At 50.3% G+C, this 19,330-nt stretch overlaps 1 protein-coding gene across 5 annotated transcripts in view; it reads left to right on the forward strand.

The window, feature by feature from the left end:
• The first annotated feature begins 2,044 nt into the window (after window positions 1–2,044).
• Window positions 2,045–19,330, forward strand: part of SYNE2 (spectrin repeat containing nuclear envelope protein 2) — a 197,274-nt gene continuing 179,988 nt past the window's right edge. For all 5 annotated transcript variants that reach the window (XM_075426856.1, XM_075426857.1, XM_075426862.1 and 2 more), the window contains exon 1: window positions 2,045–2,083. The gene's annotated coding sequence lies outside the window, so the exon portion shown is untranslated. The remainder of the gene's footprint in view (window positions 2,084–19,330) is intronic.

Consider the following 19,330-nt stretch of genomic DNA (forward strand, 5'->3'; position numbering starts at 1 on the left):
CAGATGAAAGCTTATTTTCAGAGTGCCAGGCTGTACTGAGTAATCAACAGCTGGAAGATTTGGATATAAAGTAGGCATATATGACTTAATTCTACCTTTGTGTCCCACACCTTATTTTAATAGTATTACTATTTAATTGCTTGCATTATGCCTGTCCAATAATACAATTTAATGTTAATAATACTTAGTGTTGTATCTTCAAAGTGCTTTACAAGCTAGTTATGAAATGCATAAATTAAGTGAAAACAAGCACCTTGGGCTGGGACCTGCGCTTGTGTTTGACAAAGCCTGCAGTGCTGTGTACGCTGGACCGAGATGCTCTGTGATTCATGGCAAGGTTAAGCCAGTGAGAAGAGCACGAAGCGATAATGCGGGGTGGTGTTCTCCGAGGCACAAAAGGTCAAGACTCCATGAGACTTTTTTTCCGATTAATTCGATGGCATGAAGAGGAGTCTCAAGGTGATCAAGAGGGGTTTTGAAATAACTCTTCAAGTAATAGAGCTTGGCTTCGATATTGCATCTTCTTCTTACTTAAACACAAGAAAAAGTTGAAAGTGCTAAGTCAGTCAGAAATGCTTGTTTCCCTTTGAGGACACACAATCCAGTAGCCGTAACGCAGAAGTCGAGGAACTACAGCACAGCCTGCAGCCCTTTGCCTTCAGCTGTGTCCATGGAGTACCAAAGTCAACCGCATCCCTATACAAACACTAATTAATCCTCAATAAAACAGGTAAAAAAGTACACACAGAGCACTCGCGGGGTGATTTGTTGCTAGGACAGCGCGAATTGGAGCAGGTGTTTGCCAAGGCAGGGTGGTCAAGTTGAAACCAGCTTTAGCTGGTGCTTCTGCAAGACATCACCTTCCTGGGCCCCAGATGGAACAGCACCCTGAAAGGTGCAGGGTTCACTTCTGCCTGGAAAAGGAAAAAATCACCCAGAAAATCAGGGCTCCAAATCTGGCAGCGCTTCTCCAGACACGTCTGTGGGTATACAGAGAACCTGGCATACGTAGGTGCATTTGGCTTTGCAGCCTTCAAACACAGGACCTGGCTTGCTCTCACTTTTTTAAGTTGGTTGATGTTTTATTGGCACAGGTTGAGGAGAAACCTGATGAATCGGCGCTGTCTGGAAGTGGCTTTTAGAAATTGACATTTTTGTTTGGATAGCCAGCTGACCTCCGGGCGTGTAAATCACAGAATCACAGAATGTTCGGGGTTGGAAGGGACCTGTGGGTCATCTAGTCCAACCCCCCTGCCGAAGCAGGGTCACCTACAGCAGGCTGCACAGGACCTTGTCCAGGTGGGTCTTGAATATCTCCAGAGAAGGAGACTCCACACCCTCCCTGGGCAGCCTGTTCCAGTGCTCCGTCACCCTCAGAGGGAAGAAGTTCTTCCTCATGTTCAGGTGGAACTTCCTCTGCTTCAGTTTGTGCCCATTGCCCCTTGTCCTGTCACTGGGCACCACTGAAAAGAGCTTGGCCCCATCCTCCTGACACCCACCCTTCAGATATTTGTAAGCATTTATAAGGTCCCCTCGCAGCCTTCTCTTCTTCAGGCTGAACAAGCCCAGCTCCCTCAGCCTCTCCTCGTAGGAGAGATGTTCCAGTCCCCTCACCATCCTCGTAGCCCTCCGCTGGACTCTCCAGCAGCTCCTCAGTATTTATACCCTCTCACGTTGTGAAGTCCGCAGCCGAAAGCTACCCAGTATCAAACGGAAGAAATTCCTTCCTCCTCCCCCCCCCTCCTTCCAAAACAAAAACCTTCTCCGAAGTTCTAAAAACCCCCTGGTGTGCTCCACGCTGACATAACGGCCCCCCCGACCCTTGCGGAGTTCTGGCGGGCCCGGCCAGAGGGGGAGGGCGGCTGGCGCTGGGGCCTGCGCCGGAGGCGAGCGGTGCGGGGTCGGCCGGGCTGCGGTGGCCGCGGCCGCGCCGCCTTCCCGCCCGCGGGAGGGGAGCGCGCTGGCTCGCTGTAACGGCCGGGGCGGGGAGCGGCCGGTCCCTCCTTCTCCTCCTCCTCCCTCCCTCCTCCTCCTCCCGCCGCCGCCCGCGCCCGCCGCCGCCGATGCCGGGACTGCGCCCGCGGTGAGTCTGCCCCGCCGCAGCCGCCCGCGGGAAGTTGCGGGCGCGCCTTTGTGCGGGGAGCGGCGTCTCCGCCCGGCCCGGCCGCGGCCCCGCTCCCCGCCCCGCTCCGCCGCTCGGTACCTGCCGCGCTTTGTTCCCCGCCGCCTTTGTTCCCTCGGCGCCTGCTGCACCTTGGGGCACCGCCCGCGCCCCGCGGAGAGACCCCGCTCCCGGAGTGGGTCCGTCCGTCCGTCTGCGTGTGTCTGTGTGTCCCCCCGCCGCCCTCCTGCCGGGGGAAGGGGGAAAACAGCCGCGGAGCAGCGGCGGGAGCCGGGCCCTGCGGGAGCTCCCGCCTCCGCCGGGCGCTGCCCTCCCCTGGCGGGGTGCGGCCCGCGGCTCTGCCGGGGGTCCCGGCCCCGGGGAGCTAGGGGGGGGGTGCAGGTGGTCGGCGCTTCCTCCCCTGGGAAGGGACTCGTCAGGTCGTTGCCCCTCCGGCTGCGCGCTGGGAAGTGGCGGTGGGCTCTCGTTCGGGTGAAGTTCTCGGGAGAAGGAGCAGCTGCTCCGGGGTGCGGGCGTCCCACAGAATCACAGAATGTTCAGGGTTGGAAGAGACCTCTGTGGGTCATCTGGTCCAACCCTCCTGCGGAAGCAGGGTCACCTACAGCAGGCTGCACAGGACCTCATCCAGGCGGGGTTTGAATATTTCCAGAGAAGGAGACTCCACAACCTCCCTGGGCAGCCTGTTCCAGGGCTCCGTCACCCTCAGAGGGAAGAAGTTCTTCCTCATGGTCAGACGGAACTTCCTCTGCTTCAGTTTGTGCCCATTGCCCCTTGTCCTGTCGCAGGCCACCACTGAAAAGAGTCTGGCCCCATCCTCCTGACACCCACCCTTGAGATATTTATAAACATTTATTAGTCCCGGCGGTCACAACGCTGCCGCTGCCCTGCGTGACACTGAGGGCTCCCGCTTTCTCTTCTTCCCGCTGCACAGGGGCTCCTTTCTCTTCCCCTCCAGCCTCCTTCCCTCTTCCAGGGGCTCCCGGCAGCCTCCCGTCTCCTCTCGGAGCGGTCATTGCGGGTCTGCGCTGCTGCGGCCCACGGGGCACCATGCATGGGGCGTCTGTGCCTCGGCATGCGCGTGGGCTGAGGGGAAGGCTCTCTGCCCTCCTGTCACCTCGCTCTTCTCCTTGTCCCCCCAACATGGGGTCGTTCTTCTTGCTCCTCTCTTTGCCCGAGAGCCGCGGGAGGAATGGGGAGGTAGGGCAGGTGCGCGCTGCTCGGGTTATTCAAAGTGTACAGAGAAAAAAACTTTGAGCGAGTTTGGGAGTTTCCCACAACCTTGTCACACCAGCAGCCGGGTGCTCCTCATGCCTCTGCCTCCCTCTTTCAGGATGCCTCGTGTCCCGTCTGTTCTCTCCCCCCTCTTTCCATCATTCCCTCTTTTTCCTCCCTCTCAGCTTTCAGGGCGATGTCCTGTCACAGGACAGACGGACAAAGACGCGAGTGCCATGTGCAGGATCTTGGCTGGTCATTGCGGCTGTTGGCCGAGCTGACAAAACTGCGGCTTGGCGGGAGCATCTGTTCATACCCCTTGAAATGCAATACCTGCAGGGGGGACCCGCGCGGCCCCTGGTGCCTGGGGAGCTGAGTCACAGGCTTTGGCCGCTGCTTGGGGAGGTTTTGTAGCTCGAGGAGGAGCGCGGTGACGGCTGTTAGCGCTGCCCACAACGACAGCATCCTCCAGCCCGCGGGCACACGCACAGCCACCTCGCGTTGAAACCAGGGCAGCCTAAATAGTTGATTTCCAAGGCAGAAGAAGGCACGTCGTAGCAGGAGGGGACACGGGGCGGTGTGGCGTGAGCGGGTGGTGGCAGGGGAGCAGAAGCCCTGGCATCTGCAGGCGGTGGCAGTGGGGATGAGCTGAAGCAGAGGGGTGGGCAGTGACGCATGGGAGTTTGGAGGGGTGAGGACAACTCGGCGGTGACGGCAGTGAGCGCCATCGCCCTGCACTGACGTGGGCGGATCGCCCTGCACTGATGTGCACCGTGGCAGGGTCTGGGCCCCACTTGTGCAAGAGGTGCTGTACAAACACGTGTTCAGAAGTGTGTGAATGATGTTTGTTCTTCCCTTCTTCATAATCAAGGGTTACAGGTGATAATTGCCTTTTTACTCTAGTCATCTGTAAAACCATGTATCAAAGTTCCTCTGTTTAAACTGTTCTTTACAAACAGCCGTAGGAAACCATATTCTAAGTGTCGTTGCTATTATACCTGATTAAGAATTGAGCATGATGGTTTAAGAGGGACAAATGAACTTTTTTTTTTCGCCAGTAAAATCTGATCAAAACTTCATTAAAATAAATGAGAACTTTGTTGGTGTTGGTAGCACTCGTCCAGTCCCGTAGTGTGCTAGCTATTTTTTATTAATTTTTCAGGCAAAGATTTTAAGCATAGACACAATGAAGGAATTCAAGAAGCAGCACGCTTTGCTGGCTAATGATCTAATAGGTTGAAAATGCTTTATCTCCCTAGCCATTAATTTCGAGTTTTATGGTATAAGGGAAAGTAACAAAAGAAAAAATTGTTACTGTTTGTTCCTTTGCAGCTTTTAACCGTGGGTTTGATGTTATTTCTTCTGATAAGTTTTTGCGCAAAGTTGCTTCTTCTTTCAGGAGAAAAATGCCTTGCTTTGGGGGAAAAAATGGGCTATGGTTTAGCCCTTTTACTGAGTTCATTGTAAGTGTTGTAAAACCCCTTTATCAGTAATTAATTCCATAAACAGTGAATTTAGCTCTGCTTAGTTTCCTTGCCGTCAGACTATAGAAAAGAGTAAAAGAAAAAAAATCCCAAAGAGGCCATGAAGGAGCACAGCTTGGAAGATCAGGTATAAAGAGCCCCATTCATTTTGGTTTATCTGTAGTACAGGGATATGCCCTTACTCCGTGAATCATCTCCTGACATCTGCTTGCAGCGCTGTTTTCTTAGCAACTGCGGCTCTGTTTGAGATCTGGGCTCTCAATGGCCGGGTTTGTACGGAGAGATGCGAAGAGACGCTCCAGACTCTTCCTAGCAAAGCTGTGCCTTTCGGCCCATTTACCCAATTTCTTTTCTTCCCTGGGACACAATAAAAACCGGTTTTAGAAGTCTACCAGCTGAGGTGCTTTTTTCTGTGTATATGCAAAGAGATGCTTATCTGTTGCTTACCACAACTGAAGTGTTTCCCCAACACGATCTGGCAGCGTGGAAGAGCACCTATCGTGTTGCAGTGGGTTGTGTTGTTCCTCATGTTGAAGGAATGAGCCGTGTGTGCCACCACGCTTGCCTTAGCTTTCCCGCGGTTTATTTTGAACTGTCATGGGACTTTTAGATGTGGGAGAGGATGTGGTCTCAGAGGAATGCTGGAAATGTAGACGGTGATGGCAAGGACCCACTCCTAGCAACGTGCCTGTTGGAACAGGTAGCCGGATTAGGCGGTGGGATTATATGTGTGGAGTGTGGTGTGAGTAATGCTTCAGGACTGGATCTGTAAGCTGCGATTAAAGAGAAGGTGACACTTCGTGCACCTCTCACCGAATCTTCCTTTGCCTGAATTTCATCCCTGGCCGGTGTGGGTGGAGGACTCCTGTAACTGAGACAGAGGTGGCCATGGAGCCACTGGGACATCAGGTTGATCTGATTTTTGCTGGCTGTGCTCTGTGGAGGGGATCGAGACCTGGCTTGGGTCGGGGAGTTTTTTACTTCAGCTGATGTGGCTGAATTGGTCTGGAGCATAAATACACATCTGGGAGTACAAGTGGTGTGTCCATGCTAAGAGACAGGCTGTGGTCACCCACTCTCCTGCGCCAACGTGCAGCTTCCCCAGGAGGATCAGGAGATTACACCTGCCAGACTATGAATCAAATGTTACCCCATAGGATGTGGATTTGGCTGCCTACCTTTCCTGGACTGACTTGGGTCCTGTGGAGCGTGAAGGGTGTCAGCAGCAAGTAGTCGCTGTGCAGGATGAACGTATATTTGCTTGGGATAGTGCTGAGAGGGGAAAGACCCCCGGTGTCTGGAGCATTTTGTCTGTGAAGGGATTGCAGAGTGGAGATGGGAAGGTGAAGCAGTGTCTCTGAATACTGGCCAGCTTCCTGTGACCTTCATGGTTTGCACACAAGTCCCAGAGTTAGCGAGGATACAAAGAACACAGCCTCTGTAGATCACCTAAATCACAGTGTTCACAGCAGGAGATGTGGCAAGCTGCTTCTGCGGAGATGCTGAAGGGCCAGGACAGGGACAGAAGAGTGAGTGGGGAAGAAACTTCTGTTCAGCTCAGCCGGGCATGCAGGAAGAGAGCAGAAAGCTGTGCTGGGGAAAAGGGCTGGTGCAGAACAGGCCGTTATCTCCCCACAGGCGGGGCAATGGGGCAGAGCTTTGACTCTGGGCTTAACTTCAGCCTCTGGTCTCTCATCAGCAGCAATGTTTGCTTTCTAACCTTCCTGCAGCCTGCTGATAACTCCCTACACAATGCAGCCACACAGATTGGCTCGAGAGGTTTTTAAGGAATTGCTGACCCTGATGCAAGCAGTGCTGTTTGTGGCCAGGGATGGGGAAGAAGAGGAAAGAATGGTATTTAGTTATTTGAGCTTTAAGACTCGGGCTGCAAGTTCTATCAAAGGAAATGACAATTAAGATGGAAAACAAAGCACTTGTAATTACTTTCGTGGAAGTGTAGGGAGGAGGCAGAAATATGAGTTTTACAGGAAAAAGTTTTGCTTTCTGAATCTTTTGACCTGTTGGCTGCCAGGAGGCACCAAGAAGTTGGTGAGTGATGGAGTGAAAGGGCAAGGCAGAGAGGGTGGTGAGTGCGCTGCTGAACATGCCTTGATGGTCTGCAGCAAATGGCCCATGTACAGCTGGCCACGAAGCGGTTGTAAAGACACTTCAGAAATGGGTTCAGTTCAGTTTGCATTAGTGAGACCTCTGTTTCGTGTTGGGTTTTCTTCTGTTGCTAATAACCACTGAACAGATGAAAGGAGAGAAATGCAGCCTGTCCTGCTTCTTGGAGGCTCTTGGGCAGTGAGCAACGTGAAGCTTTGGTTGTAGGCGTATCTGATGAAAGCTTCAAGTTCAGTGACTAGATGAAACTCTCCTAGTTAAGCCAAGCCCTCTTGGTGAAAGTGGTTGCATGTTGTCTAGTCACAAGATGTTTACGGGGGACGGCAACACAGAGCCCTTGCCAAATGTGCCACTGGTGGAGACTGTCTTTCTCTCTTCAGTAGAAACCTGGGGGGGTGCTTCTTTGCTCACTTCCTTTCCCCCAACTTAAAAGGGTAAGATTCATCTTGCCAAACTGCGACAGAACTGTCTGCATGAGAGGCAGTTCTCCAGACTCCCTTTGTAGTCACGAGAGAGGAGCGAACACTTTTGGGCCGTGATTCATCCACAGTGAATTGGACATCTAAAAATACATCGGACGACCTGCCCTAAAAGTGCCTGTTTCTTTCCATTGCTGCTGCAGAGCTCAAACAATGAATGCCCATGGAGGCATCTCTCTTGTAGCTGTTCAGTGTCAGTAGAGCTGAATCTCGGCCAAAGTGTCTCGTAGTCCAGCAGAAATTCTGGGAGGGCTCCTGGTGTCCTTGTTTCGACCAGATTCGGCATCCGTGTAGGTTGTGCAGTGTACGGTGCTGTGCCTGGAGGGCTTTACCCGTGGCCAGAGAGCAGACAGCAATGTCCAGTGCAAAGCCTTCCTCCCAGCCTGGTCAGTCATCGGATCCGGAAAAGCTTTGGGCTGGACCCACGGCGCCAGACTATCTTCTGCTATAAATAAGAGGCCGAAGCAGATTTCCAGAGTGGCTTTTTGAAGGTCGCACATCAGGTTAGCAGCAGCGGTGGAAGCGATGAGGATGGCTGCAGGCTCCCGGAGGTGTGTTCCTTCCCCTGCCTGCGCTCCTCGCAGCTGCCTTGCAATCTGCTGCTCTCCCCGGGGCGAGACCTGCCTGGCGCTTGGTGGTGGATGGCACCCGGTGGGTACTCATTTCCTTTTTGTGAAAACTTTTTGCGAAAACTTTTTGCAAAATTACATAGGCTGTTACTTGTCCTCCTTTCTCTTCCAAAAGTCCATAGTTCTGGCACGTGGCTGAATGATTGTGGATCCACTGGGCTGCTCTGGATGATTGTATGTGTGCTCTTGATCTGCGGCGAATGGTTAAACCTTGAAGGAGTAAATGTGCTTCACTCCAAGCTTGCAGTGGCCTAAGACAGCGTGTGTGGTTATTCAGTGGTGTTCAGACGATGTGTGGAAAGTCTTTAAACTGACATATCTAAAACTTGCAATGCGTGTCTAAATGCAAAGCTCGGGGAGCTTTGGAACCACACAGGGAGCTGTGACCAGGTCTACTCTGAAGCGGTGCTGCCACCACTGTGTTATTTAGTGGCATGGAAAAAAACCCAAACACTAGCTCTGCTGGAAAAACCCTAACTTATCTGCACAGGTAAATCAGGTAGGTTAAGGATAAAATTCCTCCTCTGTGGAGAACTAGTTTACAGCAGAAAGACTTCCTTTGCTAAATGAGCTGAGTGTCTAGGGGAGAATTTGTTGAAGGCGTTTGCTTGTGTAGCAGAGATACAAAGTACAGGCAAGTAATGAGGGTTAAATGGGTCCTGTGCACTTCTGATTTCAGGCAAATACCAGAGCATTCTTCTGTCTTTTGTGATACACAAGAAAGAGTGTGATAGCAGTGAAATAGAAAGAACGATGTTGTCTGAGCCAGGATTTGATTCCTGAAGTTCTGCTGAGGAGGTCTGTGAGCAGACTCCAAGAAGTGAAACAGATTGCAGTTTGATCCCGGAGAGAACAATTGGGGAGAGGAGGGCAAGAGCAAACTGTTAAATAACAGCTGGGAGAAAAGCCAGGCTCCAAAAATAAACATTGAGGATCGATTCCAGGTATTTCCTGGTATTGTCATCCTGCTTCATCAACCACTTGGACCATAACAAGTGGTTTCCCAGTTAGCAGACTGACAGGTTTAGGGTTGTTTGTTGTTTTTTTTTTAAAAAAAAAAAGAGAAAAAGAAGTGTCTGATAGGTTGTTTGCAGTGTTGTTTCTTACGCAGAACTGGGTGGGATGTTGGTGATGAAATACCCCTGGGATGGAGAAAGCAGAGCTTGTTATTGTGAGAGGGAAGTAACAGCAGAGTCGGCTTCGTTTCGGGGGAGTAAAAAATCTGAATTTTCTTCCCAGTTACGTGGCCAGGGCACCTCAGCGATTCCTGAGGGGGGGGAGGCAGGTACTTGTGCAAAGTCAGTGTGAGCAAACACTGTCCTGCAGAGCAGTTGTGCCTCACTAGGTCTGTAGGTAGACTTGGAATGGCTTTACAGGTAACGTTTGCGAGCGAAGACTTCACGTTTGAAAAGCTTGGAGGTGACTCTGAACATGTTTCTTCTTGCAAAGGTTCTGCAGAAAGCCAGTACAGGAGTTACTGTACCGAACGCTAGGGCGGGGATTGTAAGGAAATTGAGGCATATCCTGTTCCAAGGACTTGCGCTGGCTGTCGCACGCCGTCTCCTTGCTGGAGTTCCGTCCTGGACCGTGACTCCGAGAATCAGACCGTACAGAAACCTGCCTCGGCGGGCTGGGGTTGGCCCGGGCGGCCGGCCATGGCTGGCGGCTTTGCCCCGTAGCTCCCTGCTCGGCCGTGGCCTTGCTGCGGCTGCCTGGCCTGGGAGAGGATGCTGCAGCGGCTCTGCTTACGCAACGCCCTTCCCTGTTGCCTGACTGAACTTGCCTATGAGTAACTTTGTGTCAGTAATATTGCTGCCTTTCAGCGAGGGAGGTGAGCGGGGCTCACGGGCATTCGCCTCTGTTTTGTCTCTTGTTGTGAGAAATCCTGGTTCCCAAAGCAAGCGGCCTGGACCGCTCTGTGGTTCAGACCCTGGTGAGGAGACTGCCATCCTGCACATGCAGGAGGGGAATCCGTGAAATAAGCGAGGCATCCTTTAGTCTGGGCTATTTCCAATTTGGATTCCTTGGCTATGCAACTGCAACTGTATTTTTTTTTTATTTTGTTTAGTGAGAAGAATTTTGTCTAGCAGGTTGACTGTGTAGCACTGAGTTCTTTCTCTTGGGTTGTCCATGTGCGGTTTGGCTGTTTGGTCCTCTCTGGCAACAATACTGGGAAGAATAATGGTATTTGGCCTGGCTCTCACTGCACACAAGAAGTTATTCTACAGGCTTGAATCCATGCTGTAAATCAGAGATTTAGATTTGTGGTCATTGGTTTTTGTTTTTTTTTTCTCCCCCTAAAGCAACTAATTCTTTGAAAGCAAAGAAAAAGACATTTTATCTGACTTCAGCAGTGAACAGAAGTGCTGCAAGTTGCGGAACCGAGCTGCCCGAGCAAAGCAGTGGTTTTCTCCCGCAGCGGCGGGTCCTGCGTGGTCAGCGTGGGAGGCGACTCCATCACACAGCCCTTGGCATGTGTGCGAAGCCGGCACAGACAGGCGAACGTGCGGGCGGCACTTGTGGAACGGCTGCTCTGCCCACAAACCTTGAACTTCGTGGGGCAGAAGGCGACAAACCAAACAAACAAGACCCTGACCAGCACTTTGGAGGGATTTTTCGGCTGGAAGAATTATGTGGACATGAAAAATTGTCTCTTCGGAGAGGCGGCCACTCCGGGTCAGAGCGGAGGTGTGCTGGGGATGAGTGGCAGTTTGCGTTGCTGTAGCCGCAGCTGGACGTGCTTGAAAGAGGAGCGGATGAATTCACAGCTGCCGGGCTAGGACCTAGCATTTACATTGTAATTTGCCCTTCAAATTTTGGCAAGCTTCGTTTGCCGTTTGCTGGACAAATCTCTCTTTTGTGTCCTCCTTCTGCCTGCGTTAAACAGCAAGCGCTGCCAGAGAGAGCTGCTCGTGGTAGATTCCTTTTCTCGGCTATTTTTAGTGATGAAAACAAGTTCGTGATCTTTACAGGAATACTGCCAAAGCAGATAGGTTTAGCATGAGATGTGCCCTTTCTCTTTTGACTCCCGAATGCACCCTGCGCTTCGCTTTCCTCCCCTTTCCTGCCACCCTCAGCGGCTCGCTCTGTTGTGCAAACATTGCACTGCCGCTTCCAGAGATTTTGCTCTGAAAGAACGAGTCCCTGCTCTAGGGAAAACTCCGGCCTTTAGGTTGCCACTGTCCCTACCCCTCCCTTTGCTTGATTTCCTGAAAGAGCAGACTACTGCTCTTCAGGAAGATCTTTCTGAACAAGAATGGCCTCATGATTTAGTTAAGAAACTGCAGGCCTTTTATTGCTTAGGCGAGCTTCACTCAACAGACTAATCAGTTTGTTCACCATCTGACTGTGCCCTTTATTTGGGGAAAAAGGGAATTACGAAGGCAGTGGGAGGGAAACAATTGTATTCCTTCAAGGGCAGAATACTACTAGGAGCCTGATTCTCATTAATACAATGTCATTAATACAAAGCAGGTGTAGTCATTGTGTCCCGCTAGGTTAAATACCTTTCACACCAGGTTAAATGTCTCCAGTGTTAGTGGCTGTGAGTCTCTATTAAAACACTAACCAAAGAATTTCAGCTGCAATCCAGGGGAAAGAAAGAAAGGTTTGCAAATAAAAGAAAGAACTTCTTGCCATACTTTTTCATGAGGAAGAACTTCTTCCCTCTGAGGGTGACGGAGCCCTGGCACAGGCTGCCCAGGGAGGTTGTGGAGTCTCCTTCTCTGGAGATATTCAAGACCTGCCTGGACAAGGTCCTGTGCAGCCTGCTGTAGGTGACCCTGCTTTGGCAGGGGGGTTGGACTAGATGACCCACAGAGGTCCTTTCCAACCCCGACCATTCTGTGATTCTGTGATTCTGTGATTCTTGTTTGGTTCAAGCAGGCGGCGTTGCGCAGTTCGTTCTGATCAGGCAGTCCCCGCGTGAGAGTTCAGCGTGCTCTGATCGCGGGCGATTCCCTCCCCTGTCCCTGCTGGGTTGTACGGGCTGACCCCGGGCCGGGCAGCGCTGAGGCAGGGCTGCGGTGAGCTGTGCGCAGCCCTTCGCTCCCTGAAGGGCAGGGGTCTGGGCGCTGAGGCTGCCGGGACTGCTCTGCACCCTTGCCCCTGGCCCAGAGGAGGCCAGGCAGAGCGTGGCTGCTCAGCGCTGTGCCTGGCTACTGGCCACACCTGAGCCCAGGTAGCCGGGGCAACGGGGTCGGCAAGGGGCAGCGGGTGGAGAAAGGCAGTGAAGTGACAACTGTTGTCATCTCCTTGCCTGATTTCCTAGTTCGAGTGGGTAGGAAGAGGTCGGGTTGATGCCCTGGACATGCTTCGTGGGTGCAGTGCAGACCCTGAGCCAGCTCGTGTTCCTGGGGTGGTTTGTACGCCGACCCTTCCCTCCAGCGCCCGTAGCTGTGGGGAGCGGCCGTGGGGCTGCGGCTCTGCTGGCGGCGGCACACCGTGTCAGCCATGCAGCTTTTTGCGCACAGTTGGAGGACGGAGCGTCGCACAGGTAGATTTGGGCTGGGCTGTGTTTACTGGCTGTGTGTTGTGGAGACAGACTCGTCGCCCAGATCCTCGGCTTCGATGGAGCCGTGAAGTCACCGTCGTATTTTTGGCTCCCTGCGTAGCGGCGTACCCTGGGGTGATCGAGGGGCATGGCATCAGCCTTCCCAGCCTCCAGGCATCCGTCGCTCTCCCGTTTTACATTGACAACTGTGATTTTGAGTTCTGAGCAGTTCTTGTTTTTATTAACCATGTGGGAAATCTTGGAAGCTGGTTGAAAACTGAATGTTTTCTTCAACTTCAGCGAGTATGCTTCGGCACTGCGTTTCCACGTGGGGGTGGATAAATGTGAGAGAGGCTCTTATTTTGAGGGCAAACAAATGGATCGTGCACCTCCACGGGTCAGCGTTCGTGAGTGTGCGAACAAGGCCTGGCTCTGTTAATCAAAGCATTTGTGTGCGCGTGGTAACAACAGCACGGAGTTAGTGCAGTTTCAAACTGCGTAGTTGTACCAGGATGACTGATATATTATCACCCCCCCAAAAGAAGAAAGACACTTTCCTAACCACGTTTTTAAATTGATTTACACACCAGCAATACTTCCTGCTACGGAAGCACAAGGGATCGTCTATTGCGTTAATCAAAGGCAAACCAGCAGCATTTGCTGGCCTTAAAAAGTGGTGTGGCTTTTGTATACTCATATGCTTGTCCTGGCACGTTTTCAAAAATTATAAATAGATTACTGGGAAGTCCCTGGATAACAAAAACATACTGCTGCTGGTTGCTGTAAATAAACTAATAAGAGACGTCTTGGTCTTGCAGCTCTCGTTCTTTGGAGGAGTCCTTACTTGTGGATACAGTTTTGTGTGTCAGTTCACACGAGGCAGGGCTGTTTCTGCAGCAGTGGGGTGAAGCTTCGTGTCCCTCTCTGTATCTCTTGCAGGTCTAGTGCTCTCTCAGCTTGGTTCTTTCTGAGCAGAGTTGTCCAGCCTTTTCCAAGCTTTTACCTTTTCAGTTCCTTCATCTCCAGCTACCAATAGCTTAGGAGGACCCCAGGCCAGACTTGTTTCGGCGTTATCCCTGGCAGTGCAGAGTCTCTCTAATGCCACATGCTATAATACCGCTTATTAAAGGACAGGCTGATACCCGTCTGACTGCTGTAGGGTATTATGTAGGATCAGAAGGCTATAGCCTCTTTTCTCTATCACCTTCAAAGGGATGGAAGCCTCATGGAAGCCCTGTTCCTCCTCCAGGAATGTGCAGAGAATGTGCCATCGTTGCTTACTAGATGATGGCAAGTGGTTTTTTTTCTGCCAGACAGGGTCGTCAGCTCCTCAAGCGAGGGAAGTCAAGGTAGATCTGTCAGTGGTGCGGTCCTGATTTTTGCTACCTGAGGATCTGGCTCCAAAGGGACGGGGATTGGTATGTTTGCTGTGTGATCCCATTCCAGCTGTGGACATGTGTACAGTCTGAAATCGCCCGCAAGAGCAATGTTGGCAAGCACTTTAAGTGTGGAAGGGATGAACTTCCGTCTGGAGTAGGACCTTAACAAAAGAGAATGGTTTAGTGTAAAGGTCGTGGAAAATGGGTGCTTTAAACAGACCTTCCTCCCCACTCCTGTCACTGGGTGAAAAAATGGGGAAACGATTGTAAATGAAGTGTTGAGGAGAAAGCACAACAATCAAACCTAAGTGCTGTGTGAACTTGTCTGACTTAACCGTGGTTAACCATGAGCCAGCAGCGTGCCCTGGCTGCCAAGAAAGCCAATGGCATCCTGGGGTGCATCAAGAAGAATGTGGCCAGCAGGTCGAGGGAGGTTCTCCTCCCCCTCTACACTACCCTAGTGTCCTGGGTTCGGCCAGGACAGGGTTAATTTTCACCGGACTGCAGGAAGGGGCACAGCCCGGGGGTGGGGGCTGACCCCACCTGACCCCACCTGACCGAACAGAGCCGGGTATTCCATACTCTGTGACGTCACGCGGGGTTCCGGTTGCGGGGGGCGGGGCGCGGCAGGGACTCACTCACGGCTCGGGGGCGGGCGGCAGCGATGCGGTCCGAGGGAGCGGGTCTGTTTTTGTCGTGATTTCTCCTTGTCTGTATCGTTGTTGTTCCTGTTTTCCCTCTGTTTGCTGTTCTGGTAAACAGCCCTTATCCCGACCCACCAGTTTCTGCCTGTTTCTTTCCATTCTCCTCCGCACCGCGGCGGGGGGAGGGGTGGCCGCGTGGCGCTTTTGTTGCCGGCGGCAGCCGAAACCGAAACACCTGGAGAGGCCCCATCTGCAGTACTGTGTCCAGTTCTGAGCGCCCCACTTCAAGAAAGGTGAGGAGCTACTGGAGAGAGTCCAGCGGAGGGCTACGAGGATGGTGAGGGGACTGGAACATCTCCCCTACGAGGAGAGGCTGAGAGAGCTGGGCTTGTTCAGTCTGAAGAAGAGAAGGCTGAGAGGGGACCTTATAAATACTTACAAATATCTGAAGGGTGGGTGTCAGGAGGATGGGGCCAAGCTCTTTTCAGTGGTGCCCAGCGACAGGACAAGGGGCAATGGGCACAAACTGAAGCACAGAAAGTTCCGTCTGAACATGAGGAAGAACTTCTTCCCTCTGAGGGTGACAGAGCCCTGGAACAGGCTGCCCAGGGAGGTTGTGGAGTCTCCTTCTCTGGAGATATTCAAGACCCGCCTGGACCAGGTGCTGTGCAGCCTGCTGTAGGTGACCCTGCTTCGGCAGGAGGGTTGGACTAGATGACCCACAGAGGTCCCTTCCAACCCCGAACATTCTGTGGTTCTGTTAACAGAGGTGTGAGTACATTGGAAGTGAGGGAGAAAAGAAAATATTGTAAAAAAGCAAAAGCTCAAACCAGCTTGATGTAAGAGATTTTCTGTGAGAATTCTTTAGGTGATATTATCATGATTTGGATCCCAACAATTTGCCTTTACGGAGGCTGTGACAGACTTACAGAAAAATAGTTTCCCAAAAGAAGGCAGTTCAGCAGTACTTTACAAAGCTCACGACGTGCACTTCTGAATGTTACTGCTTCTCTCTGAATGTGGGATGAACTGAGATCTTTGTTAATAACCAAAAAGGAAAAGGGTCTTCAGTCGGTCTGCATGGTGGAGCTCTGCTTCCTTTGGACCAGTTCACCAAAGATAAAAATCTGCCATTTCTGCTCATGGCATTGGCTCGACTGAACACATGAGTAATAATAATCTGTTGCTAGGAACAGACTTCAGTTTACATGTACAGGCCTCTATGGAGGGAAGAAAGTCTTCTGAGTCTCCAAGTGGGTCATAAATAATCAGTGGCACTTCAAAGGAGGAAAAGTAAAAACAAGCGGTTGGAGATGCCATGCGAAGATGCCTGTAATTCATATTGCAGTACCAGTGGAAAGCATGCAGCCAGTGTAACCGGGAAAACATGGGGCATGTGTCCGCAAAGGCAAAACCAATGAAGCAAGCATTTACTAACGGTGCGTTATATTCCGCTACCTCTAGCAGGGCTCGTTTGCAAAGTATGTGCTGCTTTCAGCTTTAAGGAGCGCACACCTGAGCTAATTTCATGCCGTACGGCTTTTCAAGGCTGGCTCACGGGGAGGGCCGGGGGGTGCATCTGTGCAGCAGGCTGCAGCACGGCGTGGGGCACGCAGGAGTTAGCTGTAAACTCGGAGACCGCAAACGGTCTTACCTGAGACGGTGTGGGAATCACACCAACTGGTTTACCTCGCTTCCCAATTAGTGTGTGCAGATGTTTCACAGAATTAACTTTAAATAATTAATGAAATATGCATTTTATCTTTTAACTGTAGTTACATATGTTGTTTTGAAAATGGCAGCAGTTTCACTGTAGAGCATACTGTATAACTGCAATTTTTTTTCATACTTGGAGCAGCTGATTTGCAGGGTTTGCAAACCATCCTGATCCAAACTGTGATGTTAAAGATATGAAATACTTGCTAATGAATCCTCCAAATCCATCTGAAATGTTTTTTTTTTCCCTTTTCTTCTGAGACAAGAATGTCCTTATAAAGACCCTGCTTAAGAGGAGCATCTCTTAGATCTCATTGGGAGTTAAGCCACACTGGAGATGTAGTGTTTAAATCAGCGCTGTCTGTTCTCATGATAAAATCTCTGGAATTAGTATTTTCTGGTTAGTTCCTTGAGATTTCTAGTCCGCTACCTGCTCTGAGGTTTCTCTCTGTCAATATGCCTATGCCTGTGTGTTAATACCCAGTACGGTTTTTAATCTGCTGGCTAACTTCAGCTGAATTTGGGAAAGGAAGAGAGATTCCAAGGAAGTTAAGCTGATATAATGTGATATGACTGTGCTGATCTGATTTCCAGCTATGTTTTTAGGTGCCCATTGTGAGATGGGAAGGGAAGAAGAACTCTACCAATGCCTACTAGACGAAGGCCTGGTTTTGAGTCTTATGAGTGCCCTTATCACAGGAAAAGCTGATGGCTGAACTGTTTGAGCTGCAGGTTGAGCCCAGGTGGTCAGGAGTTTGCTCCTTTGGAGAACACCAGTGGAAAGCTTTACTCGAGGACTTCCATGGTGCACCTTTCTTGTGTGACTTCTCCCATGCTGAAGAAAAGATGAGCTTGCGTAACAGCTCTGGTGTGATTCACATAAGTTAATCAACAGGAAACAAATCCGTTGGAAACAAGGTCCCAGCATTCCTAGAACTCTCTCTTTGGTTCTCCGATACTTCACAGGTTATTTTACAGGTTATTCCAAGGTGTAGGCAGTTAAATGCTTTCCTGTATTAGTGTCAGACTCTCCAGAACAGAGAGAAAGACAAGGTAATTTTCTTCACTTTCAGTTTTATCCCTACTGAAAAGGCATAGTGTCATATGAAAGCATTTGATTGATTTTCAACACTATGGGTATATATTTCATAGTTGTCCAGTGTTTCATGGAAATAGAGGATTTGGTTTAGCTCTGCAGGTTTCGTGAGTTGTTATAAAAAAAAAAGAATTGACTTAAATATGGAGTAGAGAAGATGATCATTCCTAATGCCTGTGTAAAGCATTGCTGAGTAGTTTTAGCAATAGCTTGACAGTTTTAGATTCTTCAGAGGTTGATATGACGTAGTTACACTTTATATGCTTTATTTGAATGGAATTTGGGGGGTGGGTGATGGGGAGGGCAAAGGAACCAGCATATTGTCTCTATATAATCCCTTCTCAGACAATCTGTACCTTGTGCCTTTTAAAGAATACTAATCCTTGCAGGTATGTCCTCCGAGAGTGCGTGTGTGTCTCCCCGTCAAAGCAGCTGTGGAGTATTCTGTCGGGGCAGGGCAGGAATCGGAGCCAGGGCAATATGTGTGTGCGGTGTTGGATGGTGAACAGAGGGTTTCAGGGACGTGAAAGCTTTATCATAAACTCGCTTTGTATCAGCTGCGCACTTTTATAACCTGCACTGTGAATTTGCTGAGTGGATTTCTGTGTTTAAAAAAATATATTTTAAAGAATCGCATCTTTTGGGGAGGGAGGCCTTAATTTGACCTTAAAAGAAAGTAGGAGCATATGCTTTTTGCATTTATACATGTTCTATGATCATGTGCCATAATTTAAGTTAATTAATTAAAGTTAGTTCATAGAATCATAGAATCATTAAGGTTGGAAAAGACCTCTAAGATCATCAAGTCCAACTGTCAACCCAACACAACCATGCCTGCTAAACCATATCCCGAAGTGCCACATCTACACGGTTTTTGAACACCTCCACGGATGTGGACTCGACCACCTCCCTGGGCAGCCTGTTCCAATGTCTGACCACTCTTTCTGTGAAGAAATTTTTCCTAATATAAATCTCCCCTGACGCAACTTGAGGCCATTGCCTCTCGTCCTATCACTAGTGACTTGGGAGAAGAGACCAACACCCACCTTGCTACACCCTCCTTTCAGGTAGTTGTAGAGAGCAGTAAGGTCTCCCCTCAGCCTCCTTTTCTCCAGACCAAACTCCGGTTCCGTCAGCTGCTCCTCATAAGACTTGTGCTCTAGACCCTTCACCAGCCTCGTTGCTCTTCTAAATGCGTTAAAGCTTAACATACTTTCTGCTTTAAAATCCTGAAAGTTTTATTCTTAGAGATCTGAACTGAGATTGGGGTCCTGAAACATGAGGTGCAGTACAGGCACATAGGAGACACTATGTACTGTGTGGGTGCTGTAGCTGCAAGGGATGGTGACAGAGGAGGAACAGACGCTGAAAGGTTGAGAATGCGTTTTGTTTACAAAACTTCCGTTAATGCTCTTCATGGCTCTTTCATACTTTCCTGTTATCATAGAGGAGTTATAATGCCAAATCCTCTTCCCTTCCTCTGGACTGTGCTCCTGATGACTTTAGCATCACACAAGTTAGGTGAACATGACTTGGCTCTGACTATTCGTATTTGGATGCATTAAAGTCAAACGGATATGTATGTTTTCACTGTTTGGGAAATTTGTGCTGCTTTTGTGCCTGTTGTGGTTTAACCCAGCAGCTGGCAACTCAGCACCAGACAGCCTCTCGCTCACCCCTCCTCTTTGCCCCCAGCGGGACGGGGAGAAGAAATGGACAAAAGGGAAAACTCATGGGTTGAGAGCAAGACAGTTTAATAAGACAACAAAGGAAAAATACTACTACTACTAATGATAATAAGAATGATAAGAATAAATATGCAAAACAAACTATATACAATACAGTTTTCTCACCACCTGATGACCAGTTTGCAGCCAGTCGCAATCATGGAACCCAGAAATCATGAATTCGCTAAATGCCTGAGAAAAATTCAAGCTCCTAGACAAGAGAGGA

Source organism: Opisthocomus hoazin, chromosome 7 (assembly GCF_030867145.1).
Source record: "Opisthocomus hoazin isolate bOpiHoa1 chromosome 7, bOpiHoa1.hap1, whole genome shotgun sequence".
In the NCBI taxonomy this organism is placed as follows: Eukaryota; Metazoa; Chordata; class Aves; order Opisthocomiformes; family Opisthocomidae; genus Opisthocomus; species Opisthocomus hoazin.